The sequence below is a fragment of the Ambystoma mexicanum genome, chromosome 1p (genome assembly GCF_040938575.1).
Source record: "Ambystoma mexicanum isolate Mex_15411 chromosome 1p, UKY_AmexF1_1, whole genome shotgun sequence".
Taxonomy (NCBI): Eukaryota; Metazoa; Chordata; class Amphibia; order Caudata; family Ambystomatidae; genus Ambystoma; species Ambystoma mexicanum.
This window is the reverse complement of record NC_090921.1, coordinates 1,094,956,252-1,094,971,591: the sequence shown is the minus strand read 5'-3', so window position 1 is coordinate 1,094,971,591 and position 15,340 is coordinate 1,094,956,252. Positions and strand designations below refer to the sequence as shown.

The following is a 15,340-nucleotide window of genomic DNA, read 5'->3' as shown; positions in this document are numbered from 1 at the left end:
TTCCTCTCTGTCCTGCTCTCTCCCTGCCCCACTCTCTCTCCCTATTTCTGTCCCGCTCTCTCTCCTCCCCCCTCTCTCTCTGTCCCATCCTCCCTGCCTCACGCTCTCTCTATCCCTCTTTCCCTCTCTCCAGCTCTCCCTCGCGCTCTTTCCTTCTCTCCAGCTCTCTCTCGCTCTCTCTCCCTCCAGTCCCCCTCTCTCACTGTCCTCTGGGACTGGCAGAGCATTGTGAGACTTGACGTTTTTCAAACCCAAGCTCAAAGTCCGTTGGAAAGAATAATAATTATTCGCACTTGGGGAAGACAGATTAGCCAATCAGAAACGGTCTTTCCCAGCAGCGATTGTGTAATCACTGCCAGTTCCACACAATGATTGTTGGCTACTTTGGGTTGGTTTCTATTTTTGGGTTTATTTTGGGCATTTTCTTCTCCGCCTGTCTGGCTTCTCCGGCATCGCTGCTTCCGCATGCAGAGCAAGGAACCCTGGTAAGCCCTGCACTGACACTCTGCTCATCCCAAACCCCTCCCTATCGCCCCACATTGCGCTCCCATCCTATGATCTGATGACGCCGGCCATTTTCTTTTCACTTTTTCACTTCGCTCGCTTCACTTCGCTCATGCCTTCCATAGGTCAGGCTGGCGGGCCGTTAAAGGCCATGTCGGCTTTGTCCAGACCCCTAGCCGGGGCATGAAAGCCATGTTAAATATAGAGACGCTATTAGTCTTTTACAGACCGCAAGATTTAAAGCACAAGTCTCATGATAGCCAAATAATTTCCCAGGAAGAAGGGGTGAGGGGCAGCATTGGAGGTGCCTGCTTTCCATGTCCTTTCAATGTCTGCATGTGTTGTCTTTTTAGTTTGGGCTATTGGGTGGCTCTGAAAGTGCTACCTTTAAGCCAATTGTCTTTAAAATAAGAGCTTTAAATATGAGCTTTCAATGATTGTCTGTAATTCTTTTCTAATGGAGATGACATTTGAGGAGGGATACACGGTTGTTAGGTTATTGAATTCCTGCCATTCCCTGCCCCTAGCCATTCTAATCCGTATGGCTAATCCCACCCATTCCTGACATCTCAGAACCTTTTGAGCTGTGAGCTCTTCCATGAAGGCAGCCATCTTTGATGACTGTTTCTATGGAAGCTCTCTTGAAACAAGCCAAAACTAGTGGCCATCTTTGAATGGGAAAGATACCATGCAATGTCCTGTACTTTTGATACCCCCTAGTTTCAATTTCCAGCACTGGTGTATCAGAAATATTGGACAACATAGATCATGATTGGAGTCTGTATCATTGCGCTTGCCCTAATTGATAGATACCGGGTTCTTGTCACATGGAATAAATCAATGAGCATGAGATATTTGTGGTATTAGTTTGATTTAATGGGCATATTTGTAGTTATTAGCCCTCGTATATTAACTCATGTGCCAACATGTGTTTCCTCCTATCCGTTCTTTTTCAAGGCAGTTAATTTCTCTACGTGTGAAAACAGTATGTACAGGATTCACCACCCCATGATCAGAGCATCTGGATTGGCTAAAGCCGGTCCTCCCAGGCCTGGGACCCTGTTCTGTTCACAGTGCTCAGTATACCTTTTCAAGGTTATGGGGCGGCCTGTGTGTCCCCATTGGTCTGATCTTCTAGCCTGAGAGAGTGCCTTCAGGTTGCAAGTTTGGTGGCCAACGCATGTATCAGTCTTCTCTGCTTCGCTGGGAGCTGCTTCTCTTAACACAATAGCCATTGTTCGGCGCTGCTGGGTCACGTGTGTGAAGACCGGAAGGCAAAGCTCTCCTATCTGCAATTCTGAGGATTTTGTTCTGAATTCTTGCAGGTGGCTCACTGCCTCAGGGATCATGAATTTTCCACCCGCCCTTGTCCCTGGCTGCAAGCAATGTCTCTGTGCTTCGTGCTGCAGAGCCTGTATCTCTCCCTTGAATGCATTTGAGGCTTATGGTCTCATGTATTTGCTACAGTCATTCTATGGTTTCCCTATGTGTTCTAATGTCTTCTTAGAGGTTAGTGTTGATAGAGCCCTGCAGGTTCCATACGTTTCCGTAGCTCCTTATGATTAGTTGCAATAAAGCGGTTGCAAGCTTGGTCCATGTGTGTCTGGCTTTCTTGCGTTTCTGCATTTGGTTAAAGAACAATAAAAGCTTTTGGCTCTAACCATATGAGGGGAAGGGTTACTGAGACTCCTCTCCATAACAACGTCCTTATACCCAGGAGGGGAGTTCATCCCCATGAGATCCTCTCACATGTTACCATCCCTAGGAGGACTATCAGTTAGCGGCCTCACCTCTCTAGCCTCATGGAAAGGGGCTCCCCTCTGGGGAGAAGTGACGTCATCTAGAGGATCGTCATAAGAGTAAGTCTGTTTTTAGTTTAGTGTTAAATATTTAATATATGTAGCCGATTGTGTGGGCATCAGGATTGACACACCCGTGGAAAATGTTTTGATCTTGCAAAATAATGTGGTTTATGACTTTTTCTTAGGTCTTTTAAATACAAATAGACATTATCCGAGTAGGTGGATAGTTTAATTTCCGTGTCCCCTTTGGCTCTTCAGAGGTTTTGGACTACAACATCCATCAGCCCGAGAATCTTTAGTCAATAAGGAGGGATCATGGAAACCTCTATGCAAAGCATCTGGAGGGCCACAGACCGCAGACCCGTATTCTATTGTGGCAACCGTGAACGTGGATCTGATACAATTGTTCATAGAAGGAATTTCTCTAATGAAAACACAAGAGAGGAGACCATTTGTGCAGAGGGATGAAGGAGGCAAGTATATGTCTGTTTACTGATAAAAACTCTCTTGCCCCCACATAGAGAGCCATTTGAATTACACAGAATTGTGGAATTAAATGGAAAGGCCCATATAGATTGTTGGCAGGGTTTTACTGGGTACACAGCTATGTTTTTACGAGGAGCCTCAGTTTTGAGGGTATCTGCTAAGACATGGCAAACGAGACTGGTGCTGTCATCCGCTTCCAGGTAAAAATAAAAATGTGATCAGAATGCAGCATGTGATGTGGAAGCATCCGGGCGCAAACTAGATTTAAGAAACAAGTGGAACTAAAGTTAGCTACAATGGTCGGGTCTTTAACTGGTTTAGAAATTACCACAATGAGGATTTATCTGACATTTGTAACCAAGCACAAAACACGGCCACGTGGACGGGTTTCCTTGATAGACTTCAAACCATGCTTTGTGTTTTGTGTTCTTACGTCACTGATAAGACTTTAAGTAGCTCAGAAGCTTTAGTAGATAACTTGCGCTTGATAATACATTCCTCATTTTGTGCTTGGGAAATGGTATTTGTGCTTATTATAGATTGAGATCGAATTTCTGGGATTTGGAGCATTGACATTTGATGAGTTGTCAATGGTCTTGCACAATATTCACACCAACTAGGCTTTTGAGCTGCTGTAGTTGGTTATAGTTCCCATTGTGCCTAGAGGTTACAAACGGGTATCTGTTACAATCTCCTCCTTTACGTGTATAATTTGGGTGCTGATTTGTTGGTTTGTACTGTCCTTCCTCCGGGCAGCTTTAGATCCACCGTTCAAGCACTGGTCCTATGCCACCTGGATGGGGGCAATGCACTCCTCGAAGGCCTCCATATGTCCACCCTTGTGCCCCTGAGAAGTGTCCTACATGCGGCTGCACGCCTCATCAAGGGTCTAAGCAGATACGACCACATCACCCCGCCCCTCATCGACTTTCACTGGCTCCCACTGCACGAGCAGATTACCTTCAAGTCTTGCTGTATCACCTATACTCAGCATCCCCAGCAGACAGCACACTTCCAGAAGACAGGACACGTGCAGATCTGCTGCTGCAAAAGGGAAAGGACCAGAAAACAAGCCTTCTTTGCGTATGCCCCGAAACTATGGAGCCCCCTCCCTGTCGGAATCAGACTCTCCCCCACACTCCTACAATTCAGAAAAGATCTCGAGACCCACCTCTTCAAGGAGTCTCTCCTCCTCAACACCTAGGCTATTGCATCGCTGCTTGCACCACCTGACTCGCTAGATGCCCTTGTCCCTTTCCTGCCTGCTATCTGGTACAGCTGTACCCCTCCTCTGCCCATCTGTTTCCTACCCCCTGCTGCATATCTGTTCTGTTGTTACCTAAGCAAAGCACTCTGTAATTTTGTACACCTCTGTAAAGTGCTCTGTTACTTCACACAGCTAAATCCGTGCTCAATAAATACCATAATAATAATCATAGCGATACAAGAGCCCCAAACAGATACATCATAGGCATCCCGGTTTATAGTCAGGGTAGTGATGTTAGATCCGCGTCATTTTGGAGTAGCCATTAGCTCTTACCTGTGTCTATAAACGATATTTTCCACTATCCTGCCACTTAGTAGGGAGGGCTGTGCAAGAGCATCACACAGAATGCACCTGGACCAGCTCCCTGAGGGTGGAAAGAAAATCTAGGCAGCCAAGAGCTTCCTTCGTGTACTTATGATGTAAGCGGTTGATGGCAAAGAGACCGCAAGAAATGTAAGATGTGACTTGGCAGCGCAATGGTGGTGGTCTTTTTTTTCCGAGTTGATACCTAATGCGGGTGGTAGTAAAGGTATCTGAAGGCATGGGCACGAAAAGGGTTGGAGCAGGTTGCATGAAAATAGAACTGCAGAGAACAAAAAGGAAAGGCAAAAAAAGGCAGAGAGAAAGACTAGGGAGGAAAGGGATTGCTCGAATATCCAAGCGGGGTGGAAAATGAAACGAGCAGCGAGCAAGTTGCTATAACTCCAGACAGGAGCAAAAGAGGACTGGCAGGAGAAGTGACTGCCAGGCCCCCAAGGCAAGAAGAGAGAATTAGCAGAGGATACTAATTCCCTGTGTAAGTGAGAGGTGAGTTCATGGGAGACAGATCAAACTGCACGGGGTGTAGCAGAACAAAAGTAGAATTCAAAATCTAGGGGCCCAAAGGTGTGGAACCTGAGTCACCCAACTACAAAGTTTGAAAAAGGCTCCCTGGTTTCTCTGCCATTTTTATTTAGTTGTGGCATGACAGTAAAGCTTGCCGTCGCTTCTGACAATAGGCAACTGAACTGAAGATATCCTTAAAACATGCCTGCATGCACACAGAGGTGTTGCTAGAGGGGGGGGGGGTTGAGGGGGCTATAGCCCTGTGTCATTTGGTTGTAGCCCCGGATAGAAGCTCAGGGACTACAACCAAAAGGCTATAGCTAGCCCCGAATCCTACCAGTACCAACATTAGCTTAGCCCCTGATGTTTTCCAGACCTAGCAACACCCCTGTTGCACACAGTCGTAGCATCTGTCTCTGGCACCCGCTCACTATGATCTAGATGTCAGAGCCCATGGTTCCACGTCATGCGAATGCCATGCAAGGGAACCCCTCCTACAAATCAAAGACGCTCAAAACAGGCTAACTGTATGTCAGGTGACCTGGTAGCACTATCAGCCATGTGTCCCCATTTCTAGACAGAAGCAGGATGCGTGTAGTTTTGACTACATGAGGATCATTGAGGTTTTAAAGTGTCTTTCGTGTCCCGCAAAATTTGCTCACTTTTCCATTTCAGGGTAATCTTGCAGTAATCCCCCACCTGGGGCTGTACGATGAGATCTCCACCACTATAAGTGAGCTGGCTGCCTCTTCAGATATGCATCCTGGGTGTATTTCAGCAGACAGGTTGCAGAGGCCAGCTTTCTGCAAGCCAGGCGATCATCTCCACAGGAGCTAGGCTATGGGGATTAACTTGGCTCAAGTGCAGCAAATCTCATGGTATCTTGGTGCTTTGGGACAAGCCAGAGTATGGGTTTATGTGGCTGCAAAACAAAGGGGCGTTCTTTTGAGGTGGACTCTCAGATCGTATGGAGCTGTGAACCTAGTGTTCCTAACAACAGCTCTTCTGAAGGCTTTGGCCTGGTAGCTCCAGGGTGTGCACTCACTCTAATATAACCTTACAGAGGTTGAACTATGTCAGCCGGTTCAGCTGACCGGGGGGAAAGGACTCGATCCTTTAAAAACAAGATCCTCCTCTTCAGAAGATTGGTGCCAAAATTAAGTACAATAGCTCTCTCATTCCAGATGTTTTTCACGACTCTGGACAACTTTACTATATTAGGGTGCTTGTACACTCCAAGAAATAATGTCAGAACTTAAGAACAGTAATGCGAAGCTTTCATCTCAATTAAATGGAGTTCCCGCTAAAGTGGATGACTTTCAGCAATGTCTTATTAAGCCGACGGGCCCCGTTCAAGAAACTGAAGGGCTAGTGGGTGCAGATGAATCTGCTGTGGTCATAGTTGGCAATAGAGCTTAAAAGGTGGAGAGAGGGAAACTTCAAGATGGCCGCGGGGGAGTGAGGACATGCCGTTCCTCGCTCTGTCTCATGCCCACATAAGCAGAAAAGGAAGCTGATATACATGGATTAAAAACATACTTGCATGCTCTCCAATGACCCCCCCAGCAAAGGAAAGAGTGTATTGTCACTCTTCCTCCCCACAATGGAGCGAGTCTGGCCGGAGAAGCGGAGCCTGGATGACTAAGGGATCGGTGCGAGTAACCCCCTGACCCGTTGGTGGGATATGGCCGTTTGTGTGAGTGAGTGGGGCCGGAGGAGACTGGATACCTCAGAGGGGTGGTGCAGAGCCTGGCCTCGGCTACTGTGGGTAGGGGTCCACTGCACTGCCTACCCCCCCCGCTTGAAAAAATTGAGATAGTGAGCAGATGATCGCGTTGGAGCGGGCCTGGCGGAGGGTTCAGACCCCCAGACTAGCGACTAAGGCAGAGCCGGTGAAGATAAGCAGAGGGCCCCGAAAGCCTGTCAAGGGTGGTGCAGCCTACACTGCGCCGGTCTTTGGATCAAAGAGACTGTAATACGGAGCCACCGTGGTTTCTGATGCTGAAGGGATTTACCAGTGAGAATGACACTGGACGCCCCGAGATGCCCGGTCGGCTTGCCGGACAGCACTTGTCACGGCCACAGGTACAGGGTTGTCCCTCCCCCCTGGGAGGTGAGATATCGGGACTCTCCAGGGGGCAACGAGAAACAGCAACAAAGGTGGCGTAGGGGAGACCTCCACCTACCCCCCCACAGGTTGAGAGTCCGATGGAAGATGTAAGGGATCGGGTGATAACAGACGCCCCAACAAGCAAGATATGCAGTGCTCTTGTAAACTGGGGAGCAAAAACAGGGAGCACATATGCATTTCCCCACAAATGTGGTACCCTGAGGAAGACTAAAATGAAGCTCAGCGAAGTACCACAGGCCAGGGCCGGTGCTTCATGAGAAGACTTCGGAGGAGGTGAGAGTCCGGTGATGGGGGTACAGACTCACAAGCAAGCCCATTGTTACTTTGGACACACTCCACTTCTCCCCCTGCTACAGCGCAAGATACAATTTTCTCCTGGGTGGCGCAGTACACGTGCATTTCAAGCATAGCTGGGCCCAATTGATACCGAGCTCAAAACCCCGGGGCAAAGCGCGCACACGACAGGTGGCCCCTGGAAAACCTTGACTGGACGCTATAACGGAATATCCAGCCCGGTGTAGATAAGGAAGTCTGGGCAGATCAAAGAAGCACTACAATGGAGCCACAAGAACTCAGGCTGTTTCAGTGTACCGGCTTTGCATAGGACCCCTTCCCCATACAACCGTGAGGCCCGACAGTTGTGAAGTGGTGGTGGATTTGGACAGGAAGAGAGTATCCTTGGGGAGGGGGATATCCATTCAAAATGACCCTTGGATGGCCGTTGGGGCCCTTACACACCTACGAGGGCAGAATAAGGAAAATACAACTGATGGGTACCAGAGAAAGTCAGAGTTGCGCACGATAGACTATGAAGCGACGCCCAGGATACAGGGGAATTAGAAGGGGACAAAGTCCCCCTCCAGATGCAACAACCAAAGAAAAGCAGACCCCAGCCAAACAGGGAACGAGTCAAAGCCAACAAGGAGGTCAATTGTAACGGTACTGGCACCTACATAAAGAGGAGACCCTAATGGTTGGAGAAGTGCAACATCAGGCGGGCGAAGAAAGGCCCCAAGAATTATGTGAAATGGCGCTCAACAAAGAAGACTTAAAAGACTGCATCTAAGGTCAGGAGGAGAGGATGATTTCTACATTTCAAGACCAGATTGCGAGCCTGAAGGAGGAACTGAAAGGCTCTCTGAAAAGCAGTCAGGGAAGAAATGAACGCACTGGGGAGTAGAGTGGATGTCACACAGCGGGGACTATCAGAAATTTCAAATGAAGTATATCAGAACTCCTGGAGCAGATTGCTTCGGCTACCCACAACCTGGAATTGCAAGCAGAGGATTTGGAGAATCAGTCTCGTAGGTCTAACATCAGTGTGAATGGTTTTACAGAAGCAACCCCAGACTCCGCCCTAAAATCTGTGATGCAACAATGCTTTGGGAGACTTCTGACAGACACCAATCCTGAGAACATACCAATTGACCAAATCCACAGAGTGATTCCAAGACTTTTGTGCCCGAAAAACAGGCTTAAGATGTATCAGTGGCCCTTGCCTCATATGAAGTGAAAGAAGGATTCCTTTGGCCAGCGAGGAGCCTAACGAGCATAGCAGTGAATAGGGCGCAAATACAGTACTTTCAGGACCTTGCTCTGTCCACCCTGCAGAAGAGAAGGGCGATGGGCCTGGTAACTAAGGCACTGACTGCCAAGAACATCCATATGAATGGACATTCCCGTTTGGACTTCTTTCCTCTTGGGAAGGCAAGCAACAAACAGCCACCACGTGCGCAGAAGGCCTCTCGAGTCTATGGCTAGACGAGGAGGAAGAGGAGCCAAGGAGGGAGCAAGGAACCGGTAGCTGACAGGGGAATAGATCGTGGACATGGATAACAACTGGGGCGAGGCTTAGGGGACCCCTATCTAAAGTAAGGGGTTGACGGAATGAAAAGGGGACATGAGCATTGACACAAGCCTTGCACCAGGAGAGGCGGGGAGGATACGGAAAGAGGGGAAGTGGAGAATGAGTAAACGTGCAAGGGGGAGGAGAGAATGAAGGGGAGGTTGAATTTTCAACTCATTAAGTGGTCCTGGACAGGGCATGGACGATCGTCAGGGATTTTGGCGTTCATCTGAGGGATTAGTTCACCCTCACATCAACATTAATCAGGGTTGAACATGGGCCTGGTTTCTAGGTTAGCTTTGACACAATTCATAGGACACTGGACCCAGACCAGGTGGGTTGAGGGGGGCAGGTAAGATGCCGGCAGCGACATAGACAAGAGAAAGGCGTGGATACCAAGGTACTACAGTTTAACATGGCAGCAATATACACTCAGAGGGAATGGCGATGAGAATTCTTTCACATAATATACGGGCCCTGAACACCCCAATCAAACAGAGACAGGTAGAAACACAGATCAGAAGGGGACAGGCAGATGTTATGCTACAAGAGACGCACATTCAACGATCAGATAGGTCCATTGTTCACTTCAGTAACTTCTCGTAAATACACCAAGCTAATACAAAAGGGAAAATGGCTTTGCATTTTTGTAAAAGTCAAAGGTTTTTCTGCAAGTTTATGAATGACAATTTGACAAGCCAGTGTTTTGGAAGTATGTAAAGCTTTAAAATACAAAAGTCCAACCCAGATTAAATCTGTTAAATCACACTGATTGGTATGCTGGTACTTGTATACGCCTCTTGATGATGGAGAGACTGAAGCTAGAATCAATCTGTGTTACACCCTTCCATAATATTTTGTTTTTAAAAATGGTCATGTTTGGTAATGTGATTTGTGTACGTTCCAAGTCAGTTTTATAAAATGAGATCATTTTAGTTCATGGTAAGAACTGGTATTGAAAGTGTTCAAATGCAGAAATTGCAGAGTTGCACACATCCCAGATTCACCCCTTAACCAGTGTGTGTAATGCTGTGCATCTAATTTAATCTTGTATTGCCTAGCCTCTCGAAATTGCCAGTCCCTGAACCCTTCAAAATTGTCAGCCCTGCAGTGAGATTTCCCTCTCAGGGTATGATCTTCAAAACAGCCTCACTCATGGTTTCACTGGCTATAGTGTTGCTTACACTATAAAAATGAGCATTGATATATTACACACCACAGGCACTTTATTCTTTTGATCTCTAATGGCAACACTATTTGAAAACAATGTCCCATTTATAATCTCATTCTGTCTTCATACTGACACCTTCCGGGTAGCTTCTAATCTGTATCCACTATCCATGCTATGATATGTGTAGCATTCTCCTTCCTACCAATTGGTCTCCTCTATCCATGCTTGAGCACGTTTGCATTCTGTGAGGCAGCAAATGTGAGTTCTCTGTCTATTCTGGGTTACATGTACCTTTTACATACAGTCCTGCATTAATACTACAGGTTGCATACCTTTCTGGATTCTAATGATAAAAGTCTCCTGTATCTATGCTAGAACAGAAGTAACCTTTTCGTAGACTGATAATATTGGCCTTCAAATGGTACTTGTTTATCAGTCTGATTAGAGCAAGAATGAAGAGGGCAAAGGGACTTAAAGGGAGTAAACATCCTTATTTTTAATATTATGAGGCAGCATATCAACCTATGGGTTTTGATTGCAGCGGGAAGGGAGGGGCAGATATTATTGATCACTTATTTCCTTTGGTTTGGTGGAGGGGGGCCCCAAAGATGTCTGTGCCCAGGGCCCCAAAAGTGCTTAAGATGGCCCTGATCCTTTGCAGCATTTTATAGTGAATTATACACATCGGAACAGCCAGATCTGACAGCTATCAAGCTTTTCTTTGACCTGCTAATAATGCCGAAACTGGCCCATGTAGATAAGAGAGATGCTGGAAAAAGATATATCAGAGGAGGAAGTGGAATCTATGATCCAAGCACTTCCACTTAACAAGGCACCAGGACCGGACCGATTCCCGGCAGCCTTTTACAAAACATTAAATAAAAAATGTACCCCCATTCTCACGCAGTTATTTAATTCGTTTAGACAAAATGAGGGAATTACATGTTTGATAGCGGAGGCGAAGATGGTTGTGTTTGGGAAGCCCAATAAAGATGTAACATTATGTGGCTCCTACCAGCCAATAGCGCTGCTAAACATAGATGCCAAAAATATATGCAGGAATTTTGGCCGCAAGATTGAAAGCTCTCCTCCCTGCCCTGATAGGACCAGACCAGTCAGGTTTTATAATGGGATGACAAACCTAGGGCAACACGAGAATAATAAACCTAATAGAAAAAGTGGCAATCCAACAGTTACTGGCAGTGCTAGTCTCCTTGGACGCTGAAAAGGCCTTTGCTTGCGTGGAATGGACTTTTCTATTCGCTACTATGGAGCATTTGGGTATAGACCTAAATTTATAAACATGGTGAGAACTAATTATAATAACCCCTCTATGCGTCTATCCATTTACTCCAACTATCCAGGAGCATATGAATGGAAAGAGACATCAGGCAGGGGTGTCTGCTGTTTCTCCTGCTTTATGCAATTTACTTGGAGCCCCTCCTAACCTCCATTCAGCAGAACAGACGGATACAAGATATCCTCTTTGGAGGTGAGGAACACAAGACTGCGGCGTATGCTAACGATATGCTGATGTCCCATTAGAACCCGAAAGATCGATATCAGCTTTAATATCCAGATAAGTGACATGGAGAACATTTTGGGCCTCCAAGTGAATATGACGAAATCTGAATTGCTGGGTCTCGGTCTATCGGATATGCAAATCACTACGTTGCATACCTACTCCCCTTTTAAAATTGCTAAAAAAAATTATACTATATTTAGGGGTGAAATTGACAACCAAAGTCGCTCAGCAATATGAAGAGAATTACTGAGGGGTGCTAAATAAGATATGGGAGGACTTTAATAGATGGTTCCCTCTTAGAATCTCATGGCTAGGACGAATAACCTCGGTCAAGATCGATCCCAGTTCTCGAGGTCTTCTTTAAAACAGCCAATAACCTGATATCAAAATGTACATGGCAGAATAAACACCCTAGAATCTCCTTAGAAACTCTGATGGCACCAAGACATAGGGGACACATGGGTTTACCAAATCTTTACAAATGTTATGAGGCGGCGCAACTGCGGATGATCAGGGAATGGTTTACTGGAAATTGAGACAAAATATGAGCAAGGATGGATAGAGCAGTCGCAGGGACACCCTTGGAAGGCTTGCTATGGTTGTGGGAAAAGGAGAGACTGCTGAGTGCAAGACTTAGTATGATCTACGCTATTATCTGTCCCTGTAACAAATCCTATATAAGTCAGAGAGCGAGCCCCATCAAGACCAGAATCTCGGAACACAAATTGAGAATTCGGACGAACACTCAGAATGCTCCGTTAGTGGCACATTTTTTGGAGCTAGGTCATAATTGTGACGAACTTAAATGGTGGGTACTGGAACGAGTCTTAGGGGCAGATCGTCTTAATAGAGCTACCAGACTAGCACAAAGGGAGCAGTGGTGGATGTACCATACTGATAGTTACCACACGGGATTAAACCATCAGGAAGAATGGCTTCAATGTGTTACCTGATATCAGGCCTATGGGCTGTCACCATTTCCTCCGCTGCCTGTACATTCATTTTCAGAGAATGGTCTATCATCGACCACATCATTATGATGTTTGCATCATACATTGATGCTAGACTAGACTTAGTAACGTCTATCTATCTTCCTTCTTTAATTCTTTTTCTTTCCTCCCCTTGCTGGGATTCCGATATCATCATCTTTTAGTGTCTGGATAGTCAATGCCTTTTGGCTTTCCATGCATTCAATTGGGTAGGCATGTAATGGACCTTTAAGAACTTGATTAGTCCATCGACGTCAGGTGACTAACTGGTGCTGGTCACGTGCGACGATAACACAGTATTTCAGGAAGTGTAAGTGCGTCGTACCTTTGACTTCTGTTTTCACTTTCGGAGTTGCTTGAGGAATGGACGTAATCGGTAGCCCCCTTTTCTTGCGAAGCCACCTGTGCTGCGGCCGCAGCTGCTTCAGCCGGCGAGGAACACGCCTAGCGTTTGTACGCAGGTAAAAGCGGGCGATGTTTTCCTTTGCTATTATCTCATTTCTTTTGTAATCCGAATGCGGTGTTCTAACAGCTCATCATCCGCAGGGCATGCGATAGCATCTCTATGCTCTTTCTGTCTCTATAATGGCTCTATTACATCTAACTATGCCGTGAACTAGAGACATGGCTGCTTGGTAGGATATTCGCCTATGTTTTTTCATTCTGTAATGGGATCATTTTTTCGTTCTCTACCTTTTTAGGAGATGATCCACATAAGGACATCAGCTGATGGGATCCTTTTCCACTCAGCATGGATCCACATTGCACCCCTATTAGATTCTGAGGTTGCACTACTAAGAGAAGTTCCTCATCCTTGGATTGTCTTCCTTTGGACACATTCTAGAGGAGTGTCCATTTTCGACCTGAAGGTAGGGTCTCTATATTTTTCTGAGCTACTGCACTGTTAGGAGGGGTTTCTACTTTGCACTCTAGTCACGTAACCACTGGGATGGTAGTGAACGCCAAGATTGATTTAGGCTTTCCTCTCCCTTTTTTGCCTTGTTGGATTAACTTAACTGTATATTCACTGCATAGATGCAGGGGCGATATGTCCCTTGACATTATCCTATAAACTATTTTAGGACTTCTCACTTCTGACTATCTCCGAGAGTAGAGGGTGGGGCTACTTCCCGATTATTATTATTGGGATCATATTCACTAATTGCTTGCACGGGGTGTTGTATGGGGTTGTTAGATCAGGTCAAGCGATGTTTTTAATCTTGTAGTTTTTTACTTCCATTGATGTATTGTCTTACACTTTTCTTTTTCTCTTCTTTCTATACGTTCTTCCTTGATTTGCTGTAACCTTAGTTCTGAGTAAGACTAAGATGGAACGTATTGACCATCCTTGTGAACTAAGGAAGTACCATGTGTGATGGAATAGCACCAAGACATTCTTTTATCGTCTGTGGACAAGTGCCCTGTTTTAAATTTATATGTGAAGAACTACATGTATTTTACATTATTGATGACTTAATCTGTCCTGTCCTGAGGGAGACGACTGTCAAGCCTTCTCTCTCTTACTAGGTTAAGAGACAGACAGCTTAGACACTGTTAATAAGTCGTCGAAACTACCTGCACTAGATACCAGTACAGCCCATGAGATTGTTGGCAGCTGTACTAGGTACGGGTTGTTGACTATTATGGTCAGATTGGAGACACGTCTTGCATTTTTTTGGTATACACTGATGCAATTCTGTATATCTTTGTATAATACAATTGATTTGTTGTTTGGGGACAACCTAACATTGATTGTCTCGACCTGTATGGGATGGTGCCTGTCATATATATTTATATATATATGATTTTACGTCTACTAAACCTATATGCTCTTTAATTGGATGTGTAATATTGATTGTGTGTTTTTATGCTGCTTTTATCGTGATTTTTGTACTATGTGTAATAGAATTGAATACGTGTTTATTAAAGATTAATTGACAATTTTATTCGCCTTGACCTGGTCTATCTACCCATCCAGCGCCTACTTAATGAGCATTTCATTTGGTTGATTGATTCAATGGTTTGATTCACGTGAACCTCCCTCCCTTTCTTGTGTTTACTAAAGACTACCTGTGGCATATGGGATCGCTTGCTGGAGAAGGGCTATCTTTCCACATGCCCATCCCCATTTACTCCTCTCTTTCAATATCCACAATTCCACCCTGGGATGGAGATGGGGAAGTTTAAACAATGGCGTGAGAAGGGATGTAGAAAGTTGGGAGATATGGTATGGGAGAAAGAGATAGCAACATTTGAAGAATGTAAGCACCAAATTGGCCTGAGGGAAATGGATAGATTTGAATACAATCAACTATGACACTGGTTGATACAACCTGAAATAAGACAGGCAGCAAAGAGACCGCTGACCCCGTTTAAAACCTTTATAAATACACAATCCGGAGACAAACAGCTGGTGTCAAAATTATGCTCAATCCTCCAGGAATCAGACCCCCATCAGTCCTGGGCGTATCTAACCAGATGGGAGGGCACCCTCAGGGAGAACATTCCGAGAGGTTATTGGAAAGCTTTATAGAGAAAAATTCCGGATTTAACTAGAATGATCCAAATTAGAGAGGCCTGGTACAGGATTATGATACAATGGCACTATACACCGTAACAACTCCATAAAATGTACAATGCCACATCCCAAGACTGCTGGTGGGGGTGCTCTGGAAAGGGGGATTAGAGACACATTTGGCGGGACTGCCCTAAGATCCAGGGGTTCTGGTGTGACATTAAAGATCATATCTGACAGATGCTGCCAGGTATGCATACACTCACAACAAGGGAATGG

At 45.7% G+C, this 15,340-nt stretch overlaps 1 long non-coding RNA gene across 1 annotated transcript; it reads left to right on the top strand.

The window, feature by feature from the left end:
- Positions 1-287: 287 nt before the first annotated feature.
- On the top strand, positions 288-14,459 carry LOC138569167 (uncharacterized). The gene is made up of 3 exons (XR_011303170.1): positions 288-485; positions 13,248-13,415; positions 13,858-14,459. It is a non-coding gene; the product is annotated as an uncharacterized lncRNA (long non-coding RNA).
- Positions 14,460-15,340: the final 881 nt, after the last annotated feature.